Below are 26,771 nucleotides of genomic sequence, written 5' to 3' on the forward strand. Positions count from 1 at the left end.
TCTCATTGACCTCCATGCAAAAAAATACCCACTTCTTCTGCTTCTCGATGTACTTTTGATTGGGAAGAGTCAAGAAGAGTCAAGCCTCTCACTTGTCCTCTTCCTCTCTGTAGTGATTCACAAGCTAGGCCTATTTGAAACATAGCTACTTCCTGACTACATTTACCCACCAGCTTCAGTAGCTTGAATACCTCCCCCAAAAGCTTGAAAACGCCATTGAAAACCCCATTCGATTTTTGACCAGGTAAAAAACTTAAACTGAACATAATTCATGATGGTTTTTATTTTAATATAGTTTGTTTTTCGAGTCAAAGATAATAGTTACAGTATAGTTTTAGTTTTTCATACAGGTTTGTTCATTATTTTATTTCAGTTTACTAAGCTGTTTTTTCATGATTATTATTTGTTTTCATTTCAGTTTTCGTTTACTATAATAACCATGGTGTGATGGCACATTTTGGCGAGGAAGCAAGCTTTTACAAAATCCCTCAGTATATAGCCGTAGCTAGATGTGGTGGTGATTGTGCCATAGGTCTTAATTCTATAGCGATAAAGAGACTCCACTGTGGGCATGCTGAGGCTTGTGGCTATAGATGGGGGTATCAGATTCAAATGGTGATATTCTGCTTCTGAGAAAGAGACAGAGCGAGACTACACAGTATGTGTGTTGGAAGTGTATATTTGCCTAAGCTGATATTTTCCCTACAAATGTGTGCAAGACAGACAGTGCTACAACAGATCTAAACATGCATTACCCAACCTTCACCGCATGGTGGTGAAAGAGAGTAGTGCAAGACAGACAGCGCTACAACAGATCTAAACATGCATTACCCAACCTTCACCGCATGGTGGTGACAGAGAGGAGTTATTGCCCTCCCCAGGTGATGACAGTTAAAAGCAGTGATGCCAATGGTAGTAAAACTCTCTCTCTGTGACAGCCAGTAACAATCTGAGGTGGATGGATTAGGGGAGGGTTAAACTAACACCCTGACATGTGTTCGTTATAGTCCTAGTTTACACCAGCTGTATAAGAGGGCAGGGAGCACTTTGGTGTAGGGGAGAGCGTGAGTAGAGGTGTGGATGAGGGGTAGGGAGCACTTTGGTGTAGGGGAGAGTGTGAGTAGAGGTGTGGATGAGTGGTAGGGAGCACTTTGGTGTAGGGGAGAGGGTGAGTAGAGGTGTGGATGAGGGGTAGGGAGCACTTTGGTCTAGGGGAGAGGGTGAGTAGAGGTGTGGATGAGGGGCAGGGAGCACATTGGGTTGGGCGAGAGGGTGAGTAGAGGTGTGGATGAGGGGTAGGGAGCACATTGGGTTGGGGGAGAAGGTGAGGAGAGAAGGTGGTGAGGGGAGAGGGGTTCTTAAGACGAGTCAGGAGAGAGTCTGAGCTTTTAGTGAATTCCTCGACTGGGATGACTCAAAAACACGTGATGGACACACTCAGACAGCAAATTCAGAGTTCACACACCCCTCCATTAGTGGAAGGCAGAGTCAGTTTACAAACTAAACACAGAGGGGTAATTTGTGCATCACACCACCTGGTCCTATAGATATATAACATCTGTCTCCAGACACAACCCTATCAACCTGGCCCGGGCCAGAGCTAACCAGAAGAATGTAGAAATTGCCCCTAACCACAGATCTAGGATCAGATTACTCTACCTCTTGACCCTAACCCTGACATATACGGAGATACAAATCTGACCCTGTATCAGTGGTTAGACTTGACTTGAGTCACAAACTCCCACTGGTGCTGATACCAACGGCTAATGCTAGCCCTGCTGCTTACAATGAGAGTAGAATGAACTTGCCATAGACACTGATCCAAGGTCTGTTAGGGTGTTTTTGCCCCTAGTGGTTAAGGTTTCTGGGAAGGTAAGCTGATCCTAGATCTGTGCCTAAGGGTGACTTCTCCATCCCTAACCATCTACATAGGTCTTAATGACAGGGAGAGGTTAGGTGTAGGCAGTGATCTGCTTAAAGGCCTCACACCTGGTTCTAAACATACAAGTATGTAGCGGTTGGTCCAATGATGTATATAAACACTGGATTGCTGATGCTATGTATTGGCCGACCGGTCGGCCATATTGGCATTCCTCAGTAGGAGCAGTCCTTCATAGGAGCGAATAGAATTCTACAGTATTGAAATTAAATGTTTCAAGGACAAAATTACATGTATTTAAATATTTTGTTGTTGTAGTGGGGACAGTAACATTACTAAACTCAAAAATATATACTTTAAGGAAAATGTTTTTATATTTTTTATTTGTATGTTTAACTCACATAATATAATTTACAAGTATGCATTAATCTGTCTGTAAAATAATAAACGTGGCAAAAACGAATGTACATTAATAAATGCAGTTATATAGCTTTCCAATATTTTTCCATCTAGTGTATATAGAAGTCGGCCACTTTCTCTCACCCCTTTCTCTCCCTCTCTCTCTTTCTCTGTCTGCCTGCCTGTCTGTTTGTTTCCCTTCCCTCTCTCTCCCTCCAAGGCCAAATAGAATACATTTTTACTCTGGGTTAGGTAAGAGGTCACTGTAAAGGTGTTTGTTAGGTATGACACTTTGATAACTGCTGTGACATAACTCTCTGTCTTTCTCCATGTCTCAACTAATGTCTAGCAAACACCTTTACAGAGACCTCTTACCTAACACAGAGACAGAGTTTACCCTATTAGGCCCTTCCAGTAGCTCTCTAAAGAGGGTACTGGAAGCATCCATCTGCTAGACGGATTAAAACGAGCTCTTTTTTTTATAGAAAAGACATCACACAATGTTATTCTGTGATCCCAGTGAAAGTATGTCCATGGTGAAAGCAATAGGAGGTGGAGGGGGCAATAGGAGGTGGAGGGGGCAATAGGAGGTGGAGGGGGCAATAGGAGGTGGAGGGGGAACGTCTAAGGTTTTTTGGGGGGGGACTGTGCTGACCTGGCCTGCAAATGAGAGAAAAGAACATCCTTCCCAGTAAACAAAATTACGTTGAAAAGATGTCATCACGAGCATTTTAGGTGCTGATTTAAAAAAGAAAAGGTGAAGATACGTATTTTCCAGTCATTGATTCTATGGCCAAATTTCAACTGCACATACATTCTCAATGAAGTGAGCATTATATCACAATAATCACTGTTCAACCCTCTTAATATAGGAAAGAGGAGCCAACTGAAGAGTGCGACTGAATATGTATTATTGCTCCCATCTGTCACATCCACTTATGTTATAGTGAAGTGCAGTTTGCGAACACCTCTTTCTACTGACTTGAGAGTCATGAATCGTTTTTCTGAGTGACTCGTTCATTTTAGTCGTTCGTTTGACCTGCTAGTGCTGGCCGCAATGAGTCCCACAGCAGGTTTGATACACGCTCCTCCGGCTTAGCGGCTCCGAAGACGTTCTCCGACCACCGACTGTTTGTCATATGCACGCTGGAAAATGGATCATGAATGCAAGAATGACTGCAATTCATTGATTATTTAATGCTATGGTGGACACAGCTTTTTTTTTGAAATTCAAACAACCTCTGCTCAACAAACTCGAAATAAGTTGTTAAATAAATGGTTTGTTATCACTTTTATCGGGCTACCCGGACTCCTTTATCCGGCCAAACACAACGCCACGCACACTGACGTTAGTTTTACAATAGGCTATGTAGCGAACGACAGAGCAGCAGAAGAATTTAGTGTGAGTCGTCAGGCTACTGTACTTATCATCCTCACGGCAGTCAAGCAATGCATTCCACCAAGAGTCGTTCACAATCTAGTCCGGTTGCAGCCACAACTAGACCTCGTTTCAAATGTATCAAAAACATTATCGTATTTGTATGCCTAGCAATCAACAAATGTACATTGTTTAAAGCACACGTTTACCAGTCTCAGTCACAAACGACAGCTCCAACAAGCCCCCTGTGAACGAGAGTCTCGTAGAATCATGACTTTTGAGTTTTCATTTCATCGGTCGCCGGTAGGGGATCCTGCGTGCTCTGGGCATTACTGACACAAATGAACAAAATGAGTTGAAAGAGTTGTTATTTTTCCTAAACGTGTCGAAAAGATCTGAGTCAGTAAAAAGAGCGGAATTTCCCATCATTATAACCAGTATGTTAGCTTTTTCAAAAGTTTCAAACCGGCAGTAGTAATGTCCAAACTAGTACATAATATTGTACTTAACTAACTAACTGACCACTTCAACTAAATGAAATCAAATTTATTGGTCACATACACATATTTAGCTGATGTTACTGCGGGTGTAGCGAAATGCTTGTGTTCCTTGCTCCAACAGTGCAGTAATATCTAACAATTCACAAAAATACACACAAATCTAAAAGTAAAATAATGGAATTAAGAAATATTTAAGTAATAGGAGGAGCAATGTTGGAGTGACATTGACTAAATTCTAGTAAAATAGAATACAGTATATACATATGAAATGAGTAAAGCAGTATGTAAACATTATTAAAGTGACAAGTGATTCCATGTCTATGTACAGTTGAAGTTGGAAGTTTACATACACCTAAGCCAAATACATTTAAACTCAGTTTTTCACAATTTCTGACATTTAATCCTAGTGAAAATTTGCTGTCTTAGGTCAGTTAGGATCACCACTTTATTTTAAGAATGTGAAATGTCAGAATAATAGTAGAGAGAATGATTTATTTCAGTTTTTATTTCTTTCATCACATTCCCAGTGGATCAGAAGTTTAGATACACTCAATTAGTATTTGGTAGCATTGCCTTTTAATTGATGGGTGAATTTTGGCCCATTCCTCCTGACAGAGCTCGTGTAACTGAATTAGGTTTGTAGGCCTCCTTGCTCGCACACGCTTTTTCAGTTCTGCCCACAAATTTTCTATAGGATTGAGGTCAGGGCTTTGTGATGGCCACTCCAATACCTTGAGTTTCTTGTCCTTAAGCCATTTTGCCAAACTTTGGAAGTATGCTTGGGGTCGTTGTCCATTTGGAAGACCCATTTGCAACCAAGCTTTAACTTCCTGACTGATGTTTCTTAAATATAGCCACATCTATTTTGTGAAGTGCACCAGTCCCTCCTGCAGCAAAGCACCCCCACAACATGATGCTGCCACCCCCGTGCTTCACGATTGGGATGGTGTTCTTCGGCTTGTAAGCCTCCCCCTTTTTCCTCCAAACATAACAATGGTCATTATGGCCAAACAGTTCTATTTTTGTTTGATCAGACCAGAGGACATTTCTCCAAAAAGTATGATCTTTGTCCCCATGTGCAGTTGCAAACCGTAGTGTGGCTTTTTTATGGCGGTTTTGGAGCAGTGGCTTCTTCCTTGCTGAGCCTTTCAGGTTATGTCGATATAGGACTTGTTTTGCTGTGGATATAGATACTTTTGTACCTGTTTCCTCCAGCATCTTCACAAGGTCCTTTGCTGTTGTTCTGGGATTGATTTGCACTTTTCGCACCAAAGTACGTTCATCTCTAGGAGACAAAATGAGTCTCCTTCCTGAGCGGTATGACGGCTGCGTGGTCCCATGGTGTTATACTTGCATACTATTGTTTGTACAGATGAACGTGGTACCTTCAGGCGTTTGGAAATTGCTCCCAAGGATGAACCAGACTTGTGGATGTCTACAATTTTTTTGCTGAGGTTTTGGCTGATTTCGTTTGATTTTCCCATAATGTCAAGCAAAGAGGCACTGAGTTTGAAGGTAAGCCTTGAAATACATCCACAGGTACACCTCCAATTGACTCAAATGATGTCAATTAGCCTATCAGAAGCTTCTAAGGCCATGACATAATTTTCTGGATTTTTCCAAGCTGTTTAAAGGCACAGTCCACTTAGTGTATGTAAACTTCTGACCCCCTGGAATTGTGATACAGTGAATTATAAGTTAAATAATCTGTCTGTAAACAATTGTTGGGAAAATGACGTGTCATGCACAAAGTAGATGTCCTAACCGACTTGCCAAACCTATAGTTTGTTAACTAGAAATTTGTAGAGTGGTTGAAAAACGAGTTTCAATGACTCCAACCTAAGTGTATGTAAACTTCCGACTTCAACTGTATATAGGGCAGCAGCCTCTAAGGTGCAGGGTTGAGTAACCGGGTGGTAGCAGGGTTAGTGATGGCTATTTAACAGTATGATGGCCTTGAGATAGAAGCTGTTTTTTAGTCTCTCATGCCAAGCTTTGATGCACCTGTACCGACCTCGCCTTCTGGATGATAGCGGGATGAAAAGGCCGTGGCTTGGGTGGTTGATGTCCTTGATTATCTTTTTGGCCTTCCTGTGACATTGGGTACTGTAGGTGTCCTGGAGGGCAGGCAGTGTGCCCCCGGTGATGCGTTGGGCAGACCGCACCACCCTCTGGAGTGTAGTTGCCGTACCAGGCGGTGATACAGTCCGACAGGATGCTCTCAATTGTGCGTCTGTAGAAGTTTGTGAGGGTCTTAGGGGCCAAGCCAAAACGTCTTCAGCCTCCTCAGGTTGAAGAGGCACTGTGGATGTGGATAGGGGCGTGCTCCCTCTGCATTTTCCTGAAGTCCAGAGTCAGCTCCCTCGTTTTGTTGACGTTGAGGGAGAGGTTATTTTCCTGGCATTTCCTGGAGGTGTTGTTTCCTATCTTCACCACCTGGGGGCGGCCCGTCAGGAAGTCCAGGACCCAGTTGCACATGGCAGGGTTCAGACCCAAGGCCCGAGCTAGATGATGAGCTTGGAGAGTACTATGGTGTTGAAGGCTATGCATATAGTCAATAACAGCATTCTTACATAGTTATTCCTCTTGTCCAGGTGGGATAGGGCAGTGTGCAGTGCAATGACGATTGCATCGTCTGTGGATCTTTTGGGGCAGTAAGCGAATTGAAGTGGGTCTAGGGTGTCAGGTAAGGTAGAGGTGATATGATCCTTAACTAGCCTCTCAAAGCACTTCATGATGACAGAAGTGAGTCCTACTGGGAGATAGTCAAGGGGTTCATGAGTGGCACAGCGGTGTAAGGCATGGCATCTCTGTGCTAGAGGCATCACTACAGACCCTGGTTCGATTCCAGGCTGTATCACAACCGGCCGTGATTGGGAGTCCCGTAGGGCGGTGAACAATTGGCCCAGCGTCGTCCGGGTTAGGGTTTGGCCCGTGTAGGCCGTCATTGTAAATAAGAATTTGTTCTTAACTGACTTGCCTAGTTAAATAAATAGAAAAAAACTGTAATTTGGTTCAGTTACCTTTGCTTTCTTAGGTACAGGAACAATGGTGGACATTTTGAAGCAAGTGGGGACAGCAGAATGGGATAGGGAGAGATTGAATATGTCCATAAACACTCCAGCCAGCTGGTCTGCACATGCTTTGAGGATGCGGCTAGGGATGCCGTCTGGGCCGGCAGCCTTGCGAGGGTTAACACGCTTAAATGTCTTACTCACGTCAGCCACGGAGAACGAGAGCCCATAGTCCTTGGGAGCGGGCCACGTCGATGGCACTATGTTATCCTCGAAGCGGGTGAAGAAGGTGTTTAGCTTGTCTGGGAGAAAGACGTCGGTGTCCGTGACGTGGCTGATTGTCTGTAGACCCTGCCACATACGTCTCGTGTTTGACCCGCTGAATTGTGACTCCACTTTCTCTCTGTACTGACGTTTTGCCTGTTTGTTTGCTTTACGGAGGGAATAACTACACTGTTTGTATTTTGAAGGGTTACCACATTCAACCCACTAAGACGTCACCGACGGCAACGTCTTTTGGACATATTTTTTGGGTCCTGACCGGAAGTCTTTGTTTGGTCATTTTTTGGTGCAGTCCGGACCGGCCTTGATTTAGACGTCCATGTTTGTTCAGATTTGGTCCAGTCTGGACCGACCTTGATTTGGCCAAAACAAAAACATCTATAATTGTTTCAGATTTGGTACATTCCGGACCAGACCAAATCTGAGCCAATCATAGACATCTATATTTCACAAGTTTGGACCACACAATGCAGTACAGTCCAGCACAGCAGAATACAGTGCATTACAATACAGTGCACGGTACAGTAAAAGCAAAGTAGAGTATAGTACAGTAGAGTACAATACAGTAGAGCACAGTAAAGTAAAGAAAAGTAAAGCATAGTGTACTGTACTGTATTGTACCCTACCTTACTTGAATGTACTGTACTCTACTGAATTCAACTTTACTGTATTGTACTCGACTGAACTAAACTGTACTGTACTCTACGCTACTGTACTATACAGTACTGTATTGTACTCTACTGAATAAAACTCTACTGTCCTGTATTGTACCGTACTTTACTGCAGTGGTTCCCAACCTTTTTTTAACCATGGCACACCTTGATGGGATAAAACAATTCTGCGGCACACCTAAAATGTCCCAATTCATTTATTTAGTGGTAATGACCCCCATCTGATCCATATTTTCTGTGACAAATGTTTTTTTATAGATTAAATAGGGTTTATTGAAATCATGCCCACGTCAGGGGAGATACCTATTTAGGCTTTTGAGTATTTCAACAACAAAAAAACTACTTACATAGAAAGGGAGGGATTGATTGACAGGGGAGATAGAGAGAAAGAGAGAGAGAGAGAACGGAACACCACATCCACCACTCCATCATGGAATGAAAATCTAGCTGTTTGAAAACTAAGCTGAAATTCCTGTGTGTGTGTGTGTGTGTGTGTGTGTGTGTGTGTGTGTGTGTGTGTGTGTGTGTGTGTGTATATATATACATAATAGATAGGGATAATACTGAACAAATGGTCTCACTACGTCCCTGAAAATAATATCCAGTTTCCCTTAGGTACAGATCTAGTATCAGCTTCCCCTCCTCAAATCCCAACCTTAACTGACCCAAGATCAGTGTCCATTGAGTCTAGGTAAAATGGTCACTACATCACCCCTCTCTCCCCCTCTCTCTCCCTCCTTGAACTACATCACCCCAGGGATTTTTTCATTCCTCCTTGCTCCTCCTTCCCTCTCCTCCCCCTTTCCTCCTCCCTCCAAATTTCGAACTGGTTGCATACCTTATTGGTCACGAAACACACCCCCAAGGCACTAGTGCTCTGCTGTCTGTGTATAATACTGAAGAGGCCATGGAAAGAGAATGTATCGGAACAGGAAGGAGGGAAGGGATGACTGACAAATAGAAACTGAGGAATGGCATGTGTGCCGGCATGAAAGTGTACACACACACGTACACAAACACAAACATGAATGCTCACACACACTCACACAGATGCAAGTAGCTATTGTGTGTGTGAGTGTGTGTGTGTGTGTATATTAAAGACAGATGGATCACAGCAGATGTCTCACCCTGCCTTCTCAATTATAAGCAATTACACAGAGCCAGAGGGGACAGTGGCCTACACACACATACACACACACACAATTCTAATCAAACCCAGTACCCACTAGGGTCGACAGCCTGATCCAGTGCTAGTCTGCTCCTCACCCCCTTACCCTCACCTTTTACCATTACTCCCTTTACAACCCTTACCCAGCATCTTCTCCCCACCCCTCTACCCGATCCTAGCTCCTCTCGTCTTTGTCCATGCCAACCAGCAGAGAGAGCCCTAGTCTGACACCCTTGCCCAACTCTGACCCTCACCCTGGCACCCCCTCACCCACCTCACCCCTTACCCACCATCTTCTCCCCACCCCACCCCTCTGCCCATCACTCTCTCCGTCTTTGTCCATGCCAACCTTCCATCCATCCATCCATCAATCCATCCATCCAGAGGCTGCCAACCAGCCACATCACCTTCCAGCAGACTGCCTCTACTGTGACTCCAAATCCCCTCTGCACAATAGACACAATAGAGCCTATTCTTTACCCATAAGCCCTGTGGCTTTACTGCTCCGACCCAGCCTACCTCACTTCCTGTCAGAACCCTGTTTGGGCCTGTGCAGAACAGAAAACAGAACCCATGACCAGACAGATTCTCCCCTCGCCAATCCCCCCCTCCGCCCGGGGTTAGCGTGACCCATTGTCCGTGACCGGCCAGGCCAGGGGGAAGACTTAGGCTGTCGCACCGCGTGCCCAACGGGGGGAAGTGATGGGCGTCGCGCGAGGAAACAGCAAAGAGGGAGGTTTAATCGATTGGGAGGTTTGATAACCTAATTAAAGAGTATGTGTGTGGACACACTCATCGTCACCCTAAATGCTCCCTTAATCACGCCGTGGGCAAAACACAGTGTGCAGACAGTAGGTCAACTTATATTGCCCCCCCCCCCCCCCCCCCCCCCCCCCACACACACACACACACACACACACACACACACACACACACACACACACACACACACACACAGTAGATAGGAATAGGACTGACTGATAGCATCACCTCTAGTCATAGACCCTCTCTCAGCTCTTAGATTGGGGGAAAAAAATAAAACATTTGTAATGACATTTTTGCATCTACTTATGCATTTTTAGATTTATTTGTATTTTGGTCCTTTAATATTAGCACTTTCAAAAAGTAAACAAAAATGTCAAAACTTGATGTAAATGTATATATTTAGTTCAGGATTCAAATGGACATACATCCATAATTGCATGGCTCACTTCATTGAATCACACACAGTCTAAAAGGCCATTCCATAGAGAATGTAATAAACTGGACTTACTGGGAAGAGATGGTGATTCAGTCTAAATTCATTGTACTTCCCTTTAACCGTCATTTCCCGAAAGTCACTCTTTCCACACGTCAACTCATTTTTCTCAGCTTCAGAAGCATCTGCATTCTCCAAATTGTGTGTGGTTATCCTTAGATATATTCTCCAGACTTGTGTTCAGGTAATTATTTATATATTGTCAAGTTTGTATTCTATATAATATTTGATGCACACATTCAATGAGATATCACATCATTTGCATATTTTAATACAATATTTCCAAAGAAAGTATTGCTGTATTTGTGTCTACATCTACCTGGTAAAAGTTGATTGTGATGTGATTAAGTGGGACATTTTTTTTATGTCCCAGTATTTTTCCTTTCAAGTTTGAGATGGTCCAGTATGTGAGTATTCCCAGTGGTTCGCCGGCTTAGCTCTTTAGCTTCCCTGTCCAACTAACTCTTAAAATTGTAATTCTTTAATTTTAACATGAAACATTTCACACTTTCATTACTCATTTGTTTTGCCAAGTGTATCTGTTTTCTGTTCTCTGGGATACCTGGGAGCGTTGGACTAGTAACCGAAAGGTTGCAAGATCAAATCCCCGAGCTGACAAGGTACAAATATGTTGTTCTGCCCCTGAACAAGGCAGTTAACCCACTGTTCCTATGCCGTCATTTAAAATAAGAATTTGTTCTTAACTGACTTGCCTAGTTAAATAAAGGAAGAAAAAAAAATGCCTTGGCAACATGATCAATCTTTGTTGTTGTGTTTTTCTAATCACTCACCCATATTTCTGAACACATTAATAAAGAAACATTTTAATTCAAGCAATTATTAGCAGTTATATACAGTCGTGGCCAAAGGTTTTGAGAATGACACAAATATTAATTTTCACGAAGTCTGCTGCCTCAGTTTGTATGATGGCAATTTGCATATACTCCAGAATGTTATGAAGAGTGATCAGATGAATTGCAATTAATTGCAAAGTCCCTCTTTGCCATGCAAATGAACTGAATCCCTAAAAACATTTCCTCTGCATTTCAGCCCTGCCACAAAAGGACCAGCTGACATCATGTCAGTGATTCTCTCGTTAACACAGGTGTGAGTGTTGACGAGGACAAGGCTGGAGATCACTCTGTCATGCTGATTGAGTTCGAATAACAGACTGGAAGCTTCAAAAGGAGTGTGGTGCTTGGAATCATTCTTCTTCCTCTGTCAACCATGGTTACCTGCAAGGAAACACGTGCCGTCATCATTGCTTTGCACAAAAAGGGCTTCACAGGCAAGGATATTGCTGCCAGCAAGATTGCACCTAAATCAAAGATTTATCGGATCAACAAGAAATTCAAGGAGAGCGGTTCAATTGTTGTGAAGAAGGCTTCAGGGCGCCCAAGAAAGTCCAGCAAGCGCCAGGATCGTCTCCTAAAATTGATTCAGCTGCGGGATCGGGGCACCACCAGTACGGAGCTTGCTCAAGAATGGCAGCAGGCAGGTGTGAGTGCATCTGCACGCACAGTGAGGCGAAGACTTTTGGAGGATGGCCTGGTGTCAAGAAGGGCAGTAAAAAAGCCACTTCTCTCCAGGAAAAACATCAAGGACAGACTGATATTCTGAAAAAGGTACAGGGATTGGACTGCGGAGGACTGGGGTAAAGTCATTTTCTCTGATGAATCCCCTTTCCGATTGTTTGGGGCATCCGGAAAAAAGCTTGTCCGGAGAAGACAAGGTGAGCGCTACCATCAGTCTTGTGTCATGCCAACAGTAAAGCATCCTGAGACCATTCATGTGTGGGGTTGCTTCTCAGCCAAGGGAGTGGGCTCACTCACAATTTTGCCTAAGAACACAGCCATAAAGAATGGTACCATCACATCTTCCGAGAGCAACTTCTCCCAACCATCCAGGAACAGTTTGGTGATGAACAATGCCTTTTCCAGCATGATGGAACACCTTGCCATAAGGCAAAAGTGATAACTAAGTGGCTCGGGGAACAAAACATCGATATTTTGGGTACATGGCCAGGAACTCCCCAGACCTTAATCCCGTTGAGAACTTGTGGTCAATCCTCAAGAGGCGAGTGGACAAACAAAAACCCACAAATTCTGACAAACTCCAAGCATTGATCATGCAAGAATGAGCTGCCATCAGTCAGGATGTGGTCCAGAAGTTAATTGACAGCATGCCAGGGCGGATTGCAGAGGTCTTGAAAAAGAAGGGTCAACACTGCAAATATTGACTCTTTGCATCAACTTCATGTAATTGTCAATAAAAGCCTTTGACACTTATGAAATGCTTGTAATTATACTTCAGTATTCCATAGTAACATCTGACAAAAATATCTAAAGACACTGAAGCAGCAAACTTTGTGGAAATTAATATTTGTGTCATTCTCAAAACCTTTGGCCACGACTGTATGTATATATGGTTTCTCTGGCAGGGGGCTGAGTGTTTGTGTTGATAATGATGTACTTTGTTACACACTACACACTACTAAAGTAACATTTCCAAGTGAAGGGGAACACTGGACATAATGCTGTTTGTGTTGTTGATATTGTACCGTGTAAAATAAATTAACCAATGACGTATTGTCTTTCATCCAGATGCTTCTCCTCCAATGAAACAGACTTTTATTACCACGTCCACCAATTATAACTGAGTTCCGATTGTTAGCGTAGCTGTCTCAATGGCATGATTTAATCTAACAGAAAACAAGAACATTTATGAATGCTTCTCAAATGGCACCCTATTCTCTACATAGTGTACTATTTTTGACCAGGGACTGTAGGGCTCTGGTCAAACGTAGTGAACTATATAGGGAATAGGGTGCTATTTGGGATGCATTTTGAAGTGAAGGTAGTGTTGAAATGAAATCCAAACTACTGTAACACAACTAACACAGTTTAGGTCGTTAATGTTAAAATAACATACAGATAAATACGCAATGTCATGTTGGGAATATTACTTTTAAAAAAACACCTCAATGTATCCCTTAGTCTCTCTAGACCAGGAGTATTCAACTCTTACCACTATGATGTCCGGAGCCTGCTAGGTTTCTGTTCTACCTGATAATTAATTTCACACACCTGGTGTCACAGGTCTAAATCAGTCCCTGACTAGAGGGGAACAATGAAACAATGCAGTGGAACTGGCTTTCAGGTCCAGAGTAGAGTTGGAGGGCTCTAGAAGCTAAAAAACGTACAGATGAAACGTTGACGTCATGTGGACAACTTTATCCTTAAAACACTTTATTAGTTGAATTCATTTCTCCTGTCTCTAGACATTTAGGGAAGGCCTTTTTGTTCTGTTATCTTACATTACATTAAGTCCCTTCACTATGAAACCTTTGAGAGGTACAGGGGGATCGGGGAAAGTGGAGAAAAGGAAAGAGGGAAGATGATGTGGGTCACGTTTCTCTCACTTTGACACGTTTCTGCCATCATTACATGGTAGGAGGGAGAGAGAGCTTGGTCGAGTGGGAGTGTACAGTATGTGAGTGTGTTTGTTTCAGAAAGAGAATATGTGTCCTTGAACATGTGTATGACTGTACAAATGTGTGTGTGTGTGTGTGTGTGTGTGTGTGTGTGTGTGTGTGTGTGTGTGTGTGTGTGTGTGTGTGTGTGTGTGTGTGTCGCAGGGGGGGGTGGGGGGGTCCTTCCAGCTGTGTTTAGGTTGGGATTGAGATTCCTGTGTGTTTGTTAATACCCCGCTCAGGGGAGTGTGTGTAAGTGTGTGTAATATTGTGTGTGCCCAAAGCGTGGGACTCCTCCACTGTCCTGGTTCTCCTCCGTGTTAGTGCTCCTCAACACACGGCTCCCCCTGACACCTAGGATATGTTCCAAATGACACCCTATTCCCTATGTAGTGCACTACTTTTGACTAGGGCGCATAGAGCTCTGGTCAAAAGTAGTGCAGTTTAGAGGGGAAAGGGTGTCATTTGGGACACTAACTGGCCTCGCTGACCAGGCTCATAGTGATCCTACTTCTGGGAGCAAGAATACCAAATACCTACAGGCACTTATTTGTATTTCTTAAAGGGGTCTAGACTGATAATCATTAGCAAAAAGTGACAGATATTGGGAAATGCTGCTCTGAAATATCCAATGTTCTCCTGGCCTTGAAACCAAAAAACGTACACTACTGCCCAAAGCGTGAAAATGGCGCCTGCAGACGTTTTACGCGTCCCCAACCGATTGCGTTTTTTGTTCGTTCATTTGCGCTATTTGTAACTTATTTTTTAACTTATTTTGTACATAATGTTGTCACTGCCATCTCTTATGACCAAAAATAACTTCTGGACATCAGGACTCACCACAGATTGGCAGAATCCTTTTTTTCTTTTAATTAGTCTGACGAGCTTGACGCGAACGATATACTGCTTTCTCGGGAACAGGCCCAGATCCTCGTGATTTGCATGAAGAGGAGGCGGAGAAAAAGGGGCCAGAGGGCGGGCTGCCTTCAGAGAATTCGTAGGCGATCGAATAAACCCCCACTTCCTTTCACTCTTCTAGCAAACGTGCAATCTTTGAAGAATAAAATTGATGACCTACGCGCAAGATTAAACTACCAACGGGGCATTCAAAACTGTAATATCTTATGTTTCACAGAGTCGTGGCTGAACTACAACACCATCAACATAAAGCTGGCTGGTTATACGGTGTACCAGCAGGATAGAACAGTGGCGTACGTGTAAGACAAGGGGTGCCGGACTATGTATTTTTGTAAATAACAGCTGGTGCACGATATCTAAGGAAGGCTCAAGCTATTGCTCGCCTGAGGTAGAGTATCTCATGATAAGCTGTAGACCACACTATCTACCTAGAGAGTTTTCATCTGGATTTTTCGTACCTGTTTACATACTGCCACAGTCAGAGGCTGGCACTAAGACAGCATTGAATGAGCTGTATTCCACCATTAGCAAACAAGAAAACGCTCACCCAGAGGCAGCGCTCCTACTAGCCGGGGATTTTAATGCAGGGACACTTAAATTTGTTTAACCAAATTTCTATCAGCATGTTAAATGTGCAACCAGAGGGGGAAAAAAAACTCCGGACCACCTTTACTCCACACACAGAGACACGTACAAAGCTCTCCCTCATCCTCCAAATCTGACCATAATTATATCCTCCTGATTCCAAGCAAAAATTAAAGCAGGAAGCACCAGTGACTAGATCAGTAAAAAGTGGTCAGATGAAGCAGATGCTAAGCTACAGGACTGTTTTGCTAGCACAGACTGGAATATGTTCTGGGATTCCTCCGATGGCATTGAGGAGTACACCACATCAGTCATTGGCTTCATCAATAAGTGCATCGATGACATCATCTCCACAGTGACCGTACGTACATACCCCAACCAGAAGCCATGGATTACAGACAACATCCGCACTGAGCTAAAGGCTTGAGCTGCCATTTTCAAGGAGCAGGACTCGAACACAGAAGCTTATAAGATATCCCGCTATGCCCTCAGATGAACCATCAAACAAGCAAAGGATCAAAACAGGACTAAGATCGAATCGTATTACACCAACTCTGACGCTCGTCGGTGACAGGGCTTGCAAACCATTACAGGCTACAAAGGGAATGCTCGCTTCAAGGCAAATAACACTGAAACATGCATGAGAGCACCAGCTGTTCCGGAAGACTGTATGATCACGCTCTCCGCAGCCTTTGTGAGTAAGACCTTTAATCAGCTCAACATTCACAAGACCAAGGGCCGGATGGATTACCAGGACGTTGAGCATGCGCTGACCAACTTGCAAATGTCTTCACTGACATTTTCAACCTCTCCCTTTCCGAGTCTGTAATACCAATATTTTTTAAGCAGACCACCATAGTGCCTTTGCCTAAGAAAGGCTGGTCATGGCTCACATCAACACCATTATCCCAGAAACCCTAGACCCACTCCAATTAGCATACCGCACCAACAGATCCACAGATGATGCAATTGCACTCCACACTGCCCTTTCCCTCCTGGACAAAAGGAACACCTATGTGAGAATGCAATTCATTGATTACAGCTCAGCGTTCAGCACCATAGTGCCCTCAAAGCTCATCACTAAGCTAAGGACACTGGGACTAAACACCTCCCTCTGCAACTGGATCCTGGACTTCCTGACGTGCCACCCCCAGGTGGTAAGGGTAGGTAACAACACCTCCCCCACGCTAATCCTTAACACGGGGGCCCCTCAGGGGTGCGTTCTTAGTCCCCTCCTATAATTCCTGTTCACTCATGACTGCATGGCCAGGCACGACTCCAACACCATCATTAAGTTTGCTGATGACACAACAGTGGTAGGCCTGATCACCGACAACGATGAGACAGCCTATAGGGAGGAGGTCAGATACCTGATCGTGTGGTGCAAGGACCACAACCTCTCCCTCAACATGATCAAGACAAAGGAGATGATTGTGGACTACAGGAAAAGGAGGACAGAGCACGCCCCCATTCTCATCGACGGGGCTGTAGTGGAGCAGGTTGAGAGCTTCAAGTTCCTTGGTGTCCACATCACCAACAAACTAACATGGCCCAAGCACACCAAGACAGTTGTGAAGAGGGCACGACAAAAACCTATTCCCCCTCAGAGAGACTGAAAAGGTTTGGCATGGGTCCTCAGATCCTCAAAAGGTTCTAGAGCTGCCCCATCGACAGCATCCTGACTGGTTGCATCCCTGCCTGGTATGGCAACTGCTCGGCCTCCGACCGCAAGGCACTACAGAGGGTAGTGCGAACGGCCCAGTACATCACTGGGCCAAACTTCCTGCCATCCAGGACCTCTATACCAGGTGATGTTAGAGGAAGGCCCTAAAAATTGCCAAAGACTCCAGCCACCCTGGTCATAGACTGTTCTCTCTGCTACTGCTATGGCAAGTGGTACCAGAGCGCCAAGTCTAGGACCAAGAGGCTCCTAAACAGCCACTTTAATAACTCTACCTACATGTACATATTACCTCAACTAACCGGTGCCCCTGCACATTGACTCTGTACCGGTACCCCCCCGTGTATAGTCTCGCTATTGTTATTTTACTGCTGCTGTTACTTGTTACCTTTATTTCTTATTCTTATCCATATTTTGTTTAACTGCATTGTTGGTTAGGGGCTCGTAAGTAAGCATTTCACTGTAAGGTCTACACCTGTTGTATTCGGCGCATGGTGACTAATAAAATGTGATTTGATTTGAGAAGGAGACTTCAGGTGATTTCATCTAAGTCTTTTAGTTCGATGAAGTAGGATGTGCACCTTATTGCTTCTACACCTGCATTGCTTGCTGTTTGGGGTTTTAGGCTGGGTTTCTGTACAGCACTTTGAGATATCAGCTGATTGTAAGAAGGGCTATATAAATACATTTGATTTGATTTGAATACACGTAACCTATTCTTTCACTAACTTACATGCCTCATATCCTGTCCGTACAGAAACATGGGTCTAGTTACACAAACACACTGGTACAAAAGGTGGGAGGGCACCTCAGAAGCCTTTTTATGTATCAACTGGAATGTGCTCCTACATGCCTAACACATCCTTTCATTGGAGAGAAACGGGTTGAGTAGTTTGATGCCAAATAGGGCAGGGGTAGTCTTTGTGGAAAGGGGAAAATTGCATAAATGATTGTACACTTACAGATTAAATTAGATGCTATAACTTCTAGAAGTAATCACACTGGAGGTCTGGATAAATGTCTATGTGTTCTCACGTGTAGACACGAACACACACACACACACAATTGAGACTGGGACTTGATTTGGGCTTTGACATGAGAGTCAATAGATGGTTAATAGATGTTGTATAACAGAGTCCCAGGCAGTCACGTCCTTGCTGAAGAAAAGAGAGAATAATAAACAGAAAAGAATGAAAAAATGTAATAAAACAGCAACAAATATTTGTATTCATTTCATCATTTATAAAGTGGTTCTCATCATGGTGGCGATCACCATCATCGTAGATCAGATCAGTTCTTTGATATGTTTATTATTAAATCCATATGTCCCCTCTACGGACCTTCTAATAGTGGTATGAAAACATTGTATTTCAGTTCATATGAAGGGGATCGTATAGGACGTAATTGAGTGTGACACATGTAACCAAGATTCTGAGGGTTCTACAGTAAGAATGCAGAAATAGGTTCTGAAATGAGAACAAAGCTATAGATGTGTATCAAGAGTCTCAGAGTAAGAGTGCTGATCAAGGATCAGGTCGCTCTTTTCCTTGATCCCAAATCAGCACTTCTGTGTTCTAAGTCAGGATGAGACAGAATTCACCAGAAGGGGGCAGTGTAATGCATTGAAATGCCACATACGGAGAAAATAACTCAAGACACAAGAACTTGATCTATGGTGACCATAACTTCAATACTGGCTTTTAAAATCTGACTCTCTCTCTCTCTCTCTCTCTCTCTCTCTCATCTCTCTCTCTCTCTCTCTCTCTCTCTCTCTCTCTCTCTCTCTCTCTCTCTCTCTCTCTCCTCTCTCTCTCTCTCTCTCTCTCTCTCTCTCTCTCTCTCTCTCTCTCTCTCTCTCTCTCTCTCTCTCTCTCTCTCTCTCTCTCTCTCTCTCTCTCTCTCTCTCTCTCTCTCTCTCTCTCTCTCTCTCTCTCTCTCTCTCTCTCTCTCTCTCTCTCTCTCTCTCTCTCTCTCTCTCGCCTTTGAACTTGAAAAACAAAACGAAAGCGGGTGAAGGGTATAGTGAGTGAAAAGACGACGGGAAGGAGGGAAAGGAGGGAGGGAATGAGGGATAATGAAGGGTTAGCGAGAGGTTGTCAGACGGCTATTGTCTGTCTCTAGTTTAATGACCAGCGTCGTCGTGGTGACCGCTTATCACCCCACCATACACCTGCCCGGACAGACCAGCAGTCTACTAGGGGTTAAAGGTCAGATAGGACATGAGGGGAGAGGAGAAGGGAGGGAGTCAGGGAGGATGGCAGATAAGAAGGAGAGAGAGAGAGAGAGAGGAGAGAGAGAGAGAGAGAGAGAGAGAGAGAGAGAGAGAGAGAGAGAGGTGTGTTGCAGGTCAAAGTTAGTCCTCCTGAAGTTTAGAACGCCTGACCTGTAAGTACAGTTTTTAGGATGGGATGTTAAACGGGTGTCCTGACTCTCTGTGGTCACTAAAGATCCCATGGCACTTACCGTAAGAGTAGGGGTGTTAACCCCGGTGTCCTGGCTAAATTCCCAATCTGGCCCTCATACCATCATGGCCACCTAATCATCATCAGCTTCCAAATGGCTCATTCATCCTCCTCCTCCTCTCCCCTGTAACTGAGAATGTGTTCTCAGTCAACTTACCTGGTAAAATAAGGGTAAAAAACTACAAATAAAAATGGGTGAGAGTTGGTCCTGCCTGGGCACTAGAACGTCAAAGTGTCCTTGACCTACTCACTGTACAGAGGATGAATGTTTAGGAATGTAAGCTACATTTACCCGCTTGGCCGAAACAAAGTAGAAAAGTCACAGAGTTTACTCTGAAGCAAACTTTTTTTTTTAAGAAGGCTAGTTGACTAAAAGGAATGGAAAACCCCATACCCACCTAACACACTATCATCATCACCAATTTGTCTATGTTATGATGAACTGATAAACATCCTGAGCCTGTTTGTGTCTGTGTTTGTGTCTTTGCAAGAACGTTGTTTGTAGGTCTGACCAACTCTGTGGGAGGTAAAAAGTTGCTAGAATTCTATACATCCATAATTTATCAGTGTGTGTGCGCGCGTCTCATGGTATGCGGGTGTGTACGTGTTTAGGTCAACCTGCTGTAAGCCTAAACAAACCTTTAGTTCATGTTTAGACTGAACTAGAGGTTCTACTTGGGTTAGAAGAGGTGGATCATGAACTGATAAAACAGAAAAATGCTTTTCAGAGAGAAGGCTTGAGGCCCGCAGGTTCTTGCAGAGGTAGTGGGCTAGTGTACGCGCGCGCACACACACACACACACACACACCACACACACACACACACACACACACACACACACACACACACACACACACACACACACACACACACACACACACACACACACACACACACACACACACACACCACACACACACACACACACACACACACACACACACACTCTCTCTCTCTTGGCGTTCAACACGGGACTGTGAGTTGGAGGCCAGTCAGCAAAACGTAGACACCGCTAATAATGACAAAAACAACACATTCGAAAACATTTGGAGAGAGATGAAGTGAGAAAGAGGGAGAGGGAGAGATAGGAAGAGGGAGAGAGAGGGAGAGAGCAGTGTGCTCAAAGAGTTCTCATAGCGCCAGCTCTGATCTGCTCAGTGTGCAATCAGAGTCACAATGTGTGTGTGTGTGTGTGTGTGTGTGTGTGTGTGTCTGTCTAGAAGACCCTCCATCTGCTCGTCAGCATCATCACTACCGCCTCCATCCCCTCCTCTCATCTCCTCCTCCCCATCGGTCTCTTTATCTGTCTGCCTCTCCATCTCTCCCTCCCTCTCTGAGATAAGATTAAGGTAAGGAATTCGGTCAAGCAGGAGGTTCAGTGACGTACTCTTTCATCGAGGGGCCCAAGAGGGACAGAGGAAGATAGAGAAAGAGGGGGAGAGGGGAAGAGGGAGCTCACTATCCTCTCCTGCCTAACCCCCTACTGGCTCTGTGCAGAAGTAAGCTTAATCTCTTAAAGACTTTTAGAGTAACAACTATACACATTCTATTACACTGATCCTCTGTGTATTTGTAAAAGATCAGCAACTGATTTTGACTAAAGAAGCACTAAGGCCACAAGGCTTTGATGATCTCAAATCCACACAGCTTTGCATTGTTTAATTTCCTACCTCTCCCTTTCTCTCCCTCTCTCTGTCTCTCTGTCTCTCTCTCTCTCTTTCTTCCCCAAAGTGAAGACATATGTTTCAGGGCCCTGGGTCTTGGTGTGGTCCCTTGGGGCCCGAGGCCCTAAGCAGATAAAAGCCTGGTGTTGATGTTAGCAATGCTTAACACAAAGCATCCTGTTGTCCCTCCGTGACCTCTCACCTCTGGTGGAAACGGATGTTATTGTTCTCTCTCTCTCTCTTCCCTCCCCCCCCTCTCTCTCTCTCTCTCTCGAGGAACTACAGGACTCTAAGTCCTTCCACTCTGCTGGTGTGTCCATGTGTAAGAGGCTTTTCCCCCCCTATGGATAGAGGCTAAGGGTTAGGCTTGTAGATAGGCCTAGGAGAGAGATCGGGCTGAGATGGGGGGCTGTATCTGTATGTATCAGTGTGTGTCCCATCTCCAGATTTATGGTCCAACAGTGTATACATTTATCACAGATGTTATTGTCTATACGTTTCCCTGCCAGCTGATCATCCTCTGAGCCTAGACTCTAAATGGACATGTTCCAATATGTCACAGTATTATTTATTACATTAAGGCGTTTATAGTTAATAATCTGATTAGAAATCACTCGATGGTGCCGTCCTGGTATTGTATGGCATCATTGATTCAGAGACAGCTAAGACAAAGGGTGGAGGTGGAAATGTACATGGAGAATGACATAATGCAGCTGGCACGGTGTCCATTTTGGAGGGTGTAACTTGGGCCGAGATGGCTAAGCGATGTGTACACTCTTAGAAAAAAAGCAAATAACTACAGCCTAGAAGGGTTCTTCGGCTGTCCCGATATGAGAACCCTTTTTGATTCTAGGTAGAACCCTTTTGGTTCCAGGTAGAACCCTTTTGGATTCCAACCCTTTCCACAAAGGGTGTAACATAGGTTCTACCTGGAACCCAAAAAGGGGTTCTACTTGGAACCCAAAAAGGGGTTCTACCTGGAACCAAAAGGGGTTATCTTATGGGGACAGCCAAAGAACCCTTTTGGAACCCTTTTTTTCCTAAGAGAGTAGGATGGATGGTTGAGGTAGAGGTAGGATGTCTTTTGCCTGAGACACTGATCCCCACTTACGGTTTATTGGTTGGTAGGCTGATCTGATCCTAGATATGTGGTTAATAGCTTCCAATGGAATAGGGGAATAGGATGATACTCTGTAGGACTTAGATACTGATCTTATGTCGGTTTGGCATTTCATCCCCTTATGGTTATGGTTATTATAATGGTAGGCTAATCTGATCCTATATCAGTAGATTAGAAGACAAACCTCCACTCAAACATGCTTCCAGCGCAAGTTTTGCTTGTGGTTAAGGTTATGATTCAGGTGATTTTAATCAGATTTAAATACCTACGTCTACCTCAAGTGTGCTTCTAAATTTCCGCCTAAACTGATCTCATGTCTTTTTTTTTGTGTGGTTGAAGTCTGTGGTAGTCTTATCTGATCCTAGATCTGTGGTTTAGACAAATACCTCAAAACGTGCCTTTAGTACAGGAGAAAACTGAGCAGAGACAAACCAACACCCTCCACTTAGGGTTAGCGTTAAACAATAGGAGTGTGTGTGTGTGGAGCGTAATATAGTCGCCGCTATGTTATTTGCTGCAAGGCCTCTATCCGTGTGGCTGTGTAAGTGTAGGCTGCAGCCACACTGTGTGTGTACTGCCTCAGACAGCCCCTAGGTAATTGTTGTTTGGATACAGACTGGGTACCATAGAGGTAGTAAGTAGGTCCTTGTGCTGGTAAGACTAGTATGTCAGACTGCTGAAAGCCGCTAGGGAGCTGAGGCACAGACATGGACAAGGGGGCTAATGCATACACACGTAGTGTATAGACCAACCCAAATCAATCTCTGGAGGTTACGTTGGAATAGACACAGACGTGGACATAGACACACAAACACACACACACACACACACACACACCGACAGCTGTTCAGCACACCTACTGTAGGTCTGAGCCAACTGAGCCAACCAGAGAGAGTGTGAGATGTTTGCAGCTCACTGGCGAAGCTAAAACTATTAACTTTGATATCAGTTCATCTGACAACATAAAAGCTATTTAGTGGATTAGAAAAACAACGAGTGTGTGTGGAGCCTTTTAGCTGGCCAATAGAATTATAACTGCACTTCACAGAATAAACAACCAGGTAGATCAAGGCAAGAGGCAAAACTGATCTAAAGGTGCACTCAGTCAGAGTAGACTAAACAGAGAATCAAAGGGGGGGGGGGGGGGGGGTGAGAGGGAGAGGGGAGGAGAGGGAGATAGAGAGATAGACAGGGACACAGAGAGAGAAGTACATTTTCTCTGTCCCGTGGGCTAAACAGCTTGTTCTAACTGGAGGTGGGTATTCTGCCAAATTAATTGGAAATACTTTTGCAATATATGTTTCTACAATGTTTCTTTGGACCATGTCTGCAAGTGTCAAATCCACAGATAATGACTCATGTTATTGAACTTGACCATATAATTCAATGTTCTGTCCTGTAGCCATACCTAATGACTAAACCTTACATCCATTGTTGAAAACATCAGCGTGATACATCATGGGTGTGATACTGACACTGGCAATGATAAATAATCCGCTTCGGCAAAGGGAGAAGGTCTGAATGAGGCTTGAGGCGTAGAAAACAGCCTCCCTGAGAGGTTAACCTATCTGACTCATCTAAATCTGTACACACCACATCAGACCATCACAAACGTTTTGGCACGAGAGGTGTCTAGAGCATCTTTCCGGAGGACATGAGTCAGGATGGAAGTCTCCACTCCACTTTCATTTACATTTTAGTCATTTTAGCAGACGCTCTTATCCAGAGCGACTTACAGTGGTGAATACATACATTTCATTTCATGCATTTTTTTTCCATTATTTTTTGTACTGGCCCCCCATGGGAATCGAGCCCAGAACCCTGGCGTTGCAAACACCATGCTCTACCAACTGAGCCACAGGGAAGGATGGATCACCGCATCCTCATGTTCCTTCCATTATTCTTTCACTCCATCACCAGTTCCTTATCCTATTCTTGAACTTGTTTATTCGCTGTGTGGGGTAAGAAGCCGAGTGATAACGTGAGGGTATGAGCCCTTCTAGCTGACCGCTCCTGCGACATGACAGCTGAGTGGTCTACGAGGTAAGGACATGGTTCTTTTCTGCGGTAGACAGTAGCTGTCAGTACTACGCCGTTGTGAACCCATACCGTGCTATTTTACAACGCTATATCCTCCCCCCTAACTTACTAGACGTTTCGTTAAAAAATACCCTCGGCTACACATACGCTGTGAACTTGTCATGTCTCGACCGCTACCTCCGGAACAGCGGAGGCTACTGAGGGGAGGACGGAATGGAATTGAAACAGCTGAAATGTAGTCATTTTCAACAACAACAAAAATTGACTTGTTTTATTACGTTTTTACCTGAAATAATAGTAGCAGCCTGTTACATTCTGAAATTGTTGCCGTAGCTTTAAATCTCAACAGTGTTTTGTTTTTGTGCTTGACTGCACTGAGTCTAATAGCTGTATTATCAGCTAATTTACTGTGTACGGACGAGAAAATAAACTCTTTAATTTTCTGCACATGCTTGTGGATTTTAGCATTATTCAAGAGTGTAATATGGTTTGGCTGCATTATTAAAAATTGTAATATGTTTAAGGATTAAGTTGCTCGGATTGTTAAATAGTTTGTGCTTACTGGCTAGTGGCTACTGCGATATTTACTGTACAGTTGAGCTGCGGACCCGAGAATGTGGAAGAAAATTCTCAACAATCATTTTTACAGGCTAAATTCCTGTCCAATCATTCAAAATGGTTACATTTCCGTTTCATTACAAGGGTTATATTTCTTGCTGTAAATGTTTTTATCAGCAGACAACGGAAGGTCCGGAAAGGATGTAATGTGAATTGAAAAGTAGAATTCTCTTTCGACCACCTGGCTCCTCAGACTCTCCTTCATATCTCGTAGTGGGAATAGGGCCTCCTTAGCGTCACACACATTAGCAGCAGTTAGCACGCGCTAGACGTCATGCTAAACATTTCACGTTCCTTTCTTCTATTCATCCGATCATAAATCAGCCCATCGTAAAACAGACGTCGTTGTTTCTATTTGTTTGTTTATCCCCTCCCCGTATCAAAACAATTATTGTTGGCAAGAGGGCGAGGTGAGGTTGTAGGCTTGAGTCCCAAATGGCACTCTATTCCCTATGCAGTACACCTCTTTTGACCAGGTTCTATAGAGCTCTGGTCAAGCTTAGTGCGCTGCGTAGAGAATAGGGTGCCATTTGAGACGCACATAAAGGGATTCGGGGACATGATCTGGTCATGTTTTGTTAGGGGGCGAGGGGGAAGGGGTGTAGGTAGGGGTGAAGGGCGAGGGGAGGGATAATAGATAGGGGTGGGGCATGGGTTCACTAGTGTTCCTCCCCCTGGCATTTAGAATTTGGGAGTGATCGCTGGCACACACAGACAGACACAGACAGACAGACTCTACAAGGTGTGGAGCTGTAGCAGGACAGAACAAACAGTGGCTTGGAGCGAGGCCAGAGCAGGTAAAGGAGCCACTGTCAGGCCTTAGGGAGAAACACAGGGTAACATCTCTGTTTGCCAACATCTAGACCTGCCTAGCCCAGAACCCAGGGAAACATCCCTGTTGGCCAGCATCCAGATTTGTCAAGCCTGGGCATTGTCACTGCATGAGACCACGTTGGTAAAAGGTTATCAAGTGGCTTCAGGTGAGAAGCAGGGATAGTGTGTGTGTGAGTGCGTGCGTGAGTCCTCGAGCACACGTATGTGTGTGTGCACTGTGTGTGTGTGTGTGTTTGTGTCTAATTCTCTCAGATCAGGGACAGGTACGGTAATTGACTATGACTATTCCTAGCCTGCAGGTATCAACTTCAGCAAAGGGCTGAACACAGCTAGACAGGTATTGTTAGGACCTGTTGAGCTTGGACTCTCCTATATACTGTGGAGATGAGGACAGAAGATACAATAAACCAGCCATCACTGCAGCAACAGCAGAGGATATTTTTCTTAGAGTATTAAAGTAATAATCTGCGTAAGTGTGCAAAACATGTCTGGCTAATGTCTATCTTTGTCGAATGACTGATTCGTTTACGCTCAGGAATTATAATGGTCAGTTGGTGCTTGAGGGATCTAAATAAGATCTAAATAAGATATTAAAACAAAAGAAGTTTGATATTAGTGCGTAGGCACGCTTTTAAAGGAGAGTTGAAGTGTGTATGCATGTGTGTATGTGCGTGCATCTGACAACAACAAAAAAACACAAAATATATTACATTCATAACACCTTTGCTTTTCTTGAAAAGAACCCTTTCACTTTCTTTTCTCACTAGCACCGATTTTGCTGATAGCTACTTTACTGAGGAAGGAATGATGAATGCACTAACTGTTTG

The 26,771-nt window shown here is 44.1% G+C and overlaps 1 protein-coding gene across 4 annotated transcripts in view; it reads right to left on the reverse strand.

Annotated features, from left to right (window-relative positions):
- LOC106608923 (uncharacterized) overlaps positions 1-26,771 on the reverse strand; it is a 193,503-nt gene that overhangs the window by 56,674 nt on the left and 110,058 nt on the right. The gene's annotated exons all lie outside the window — the stretch shown is intronic.

This window comes from Salmo salar, chromosome 07 (assembly GCF_965601325.2).
Source record: "Salmo salar chromosome 07, fSalSal1, whole genome shotgun sequence".
Taxonomy (NCBI): Eukaryota; Metazoa; Chordata; class Actinopteri; order Salmoniformes; family Salmonidae; genus Salmo; species Salmo salar.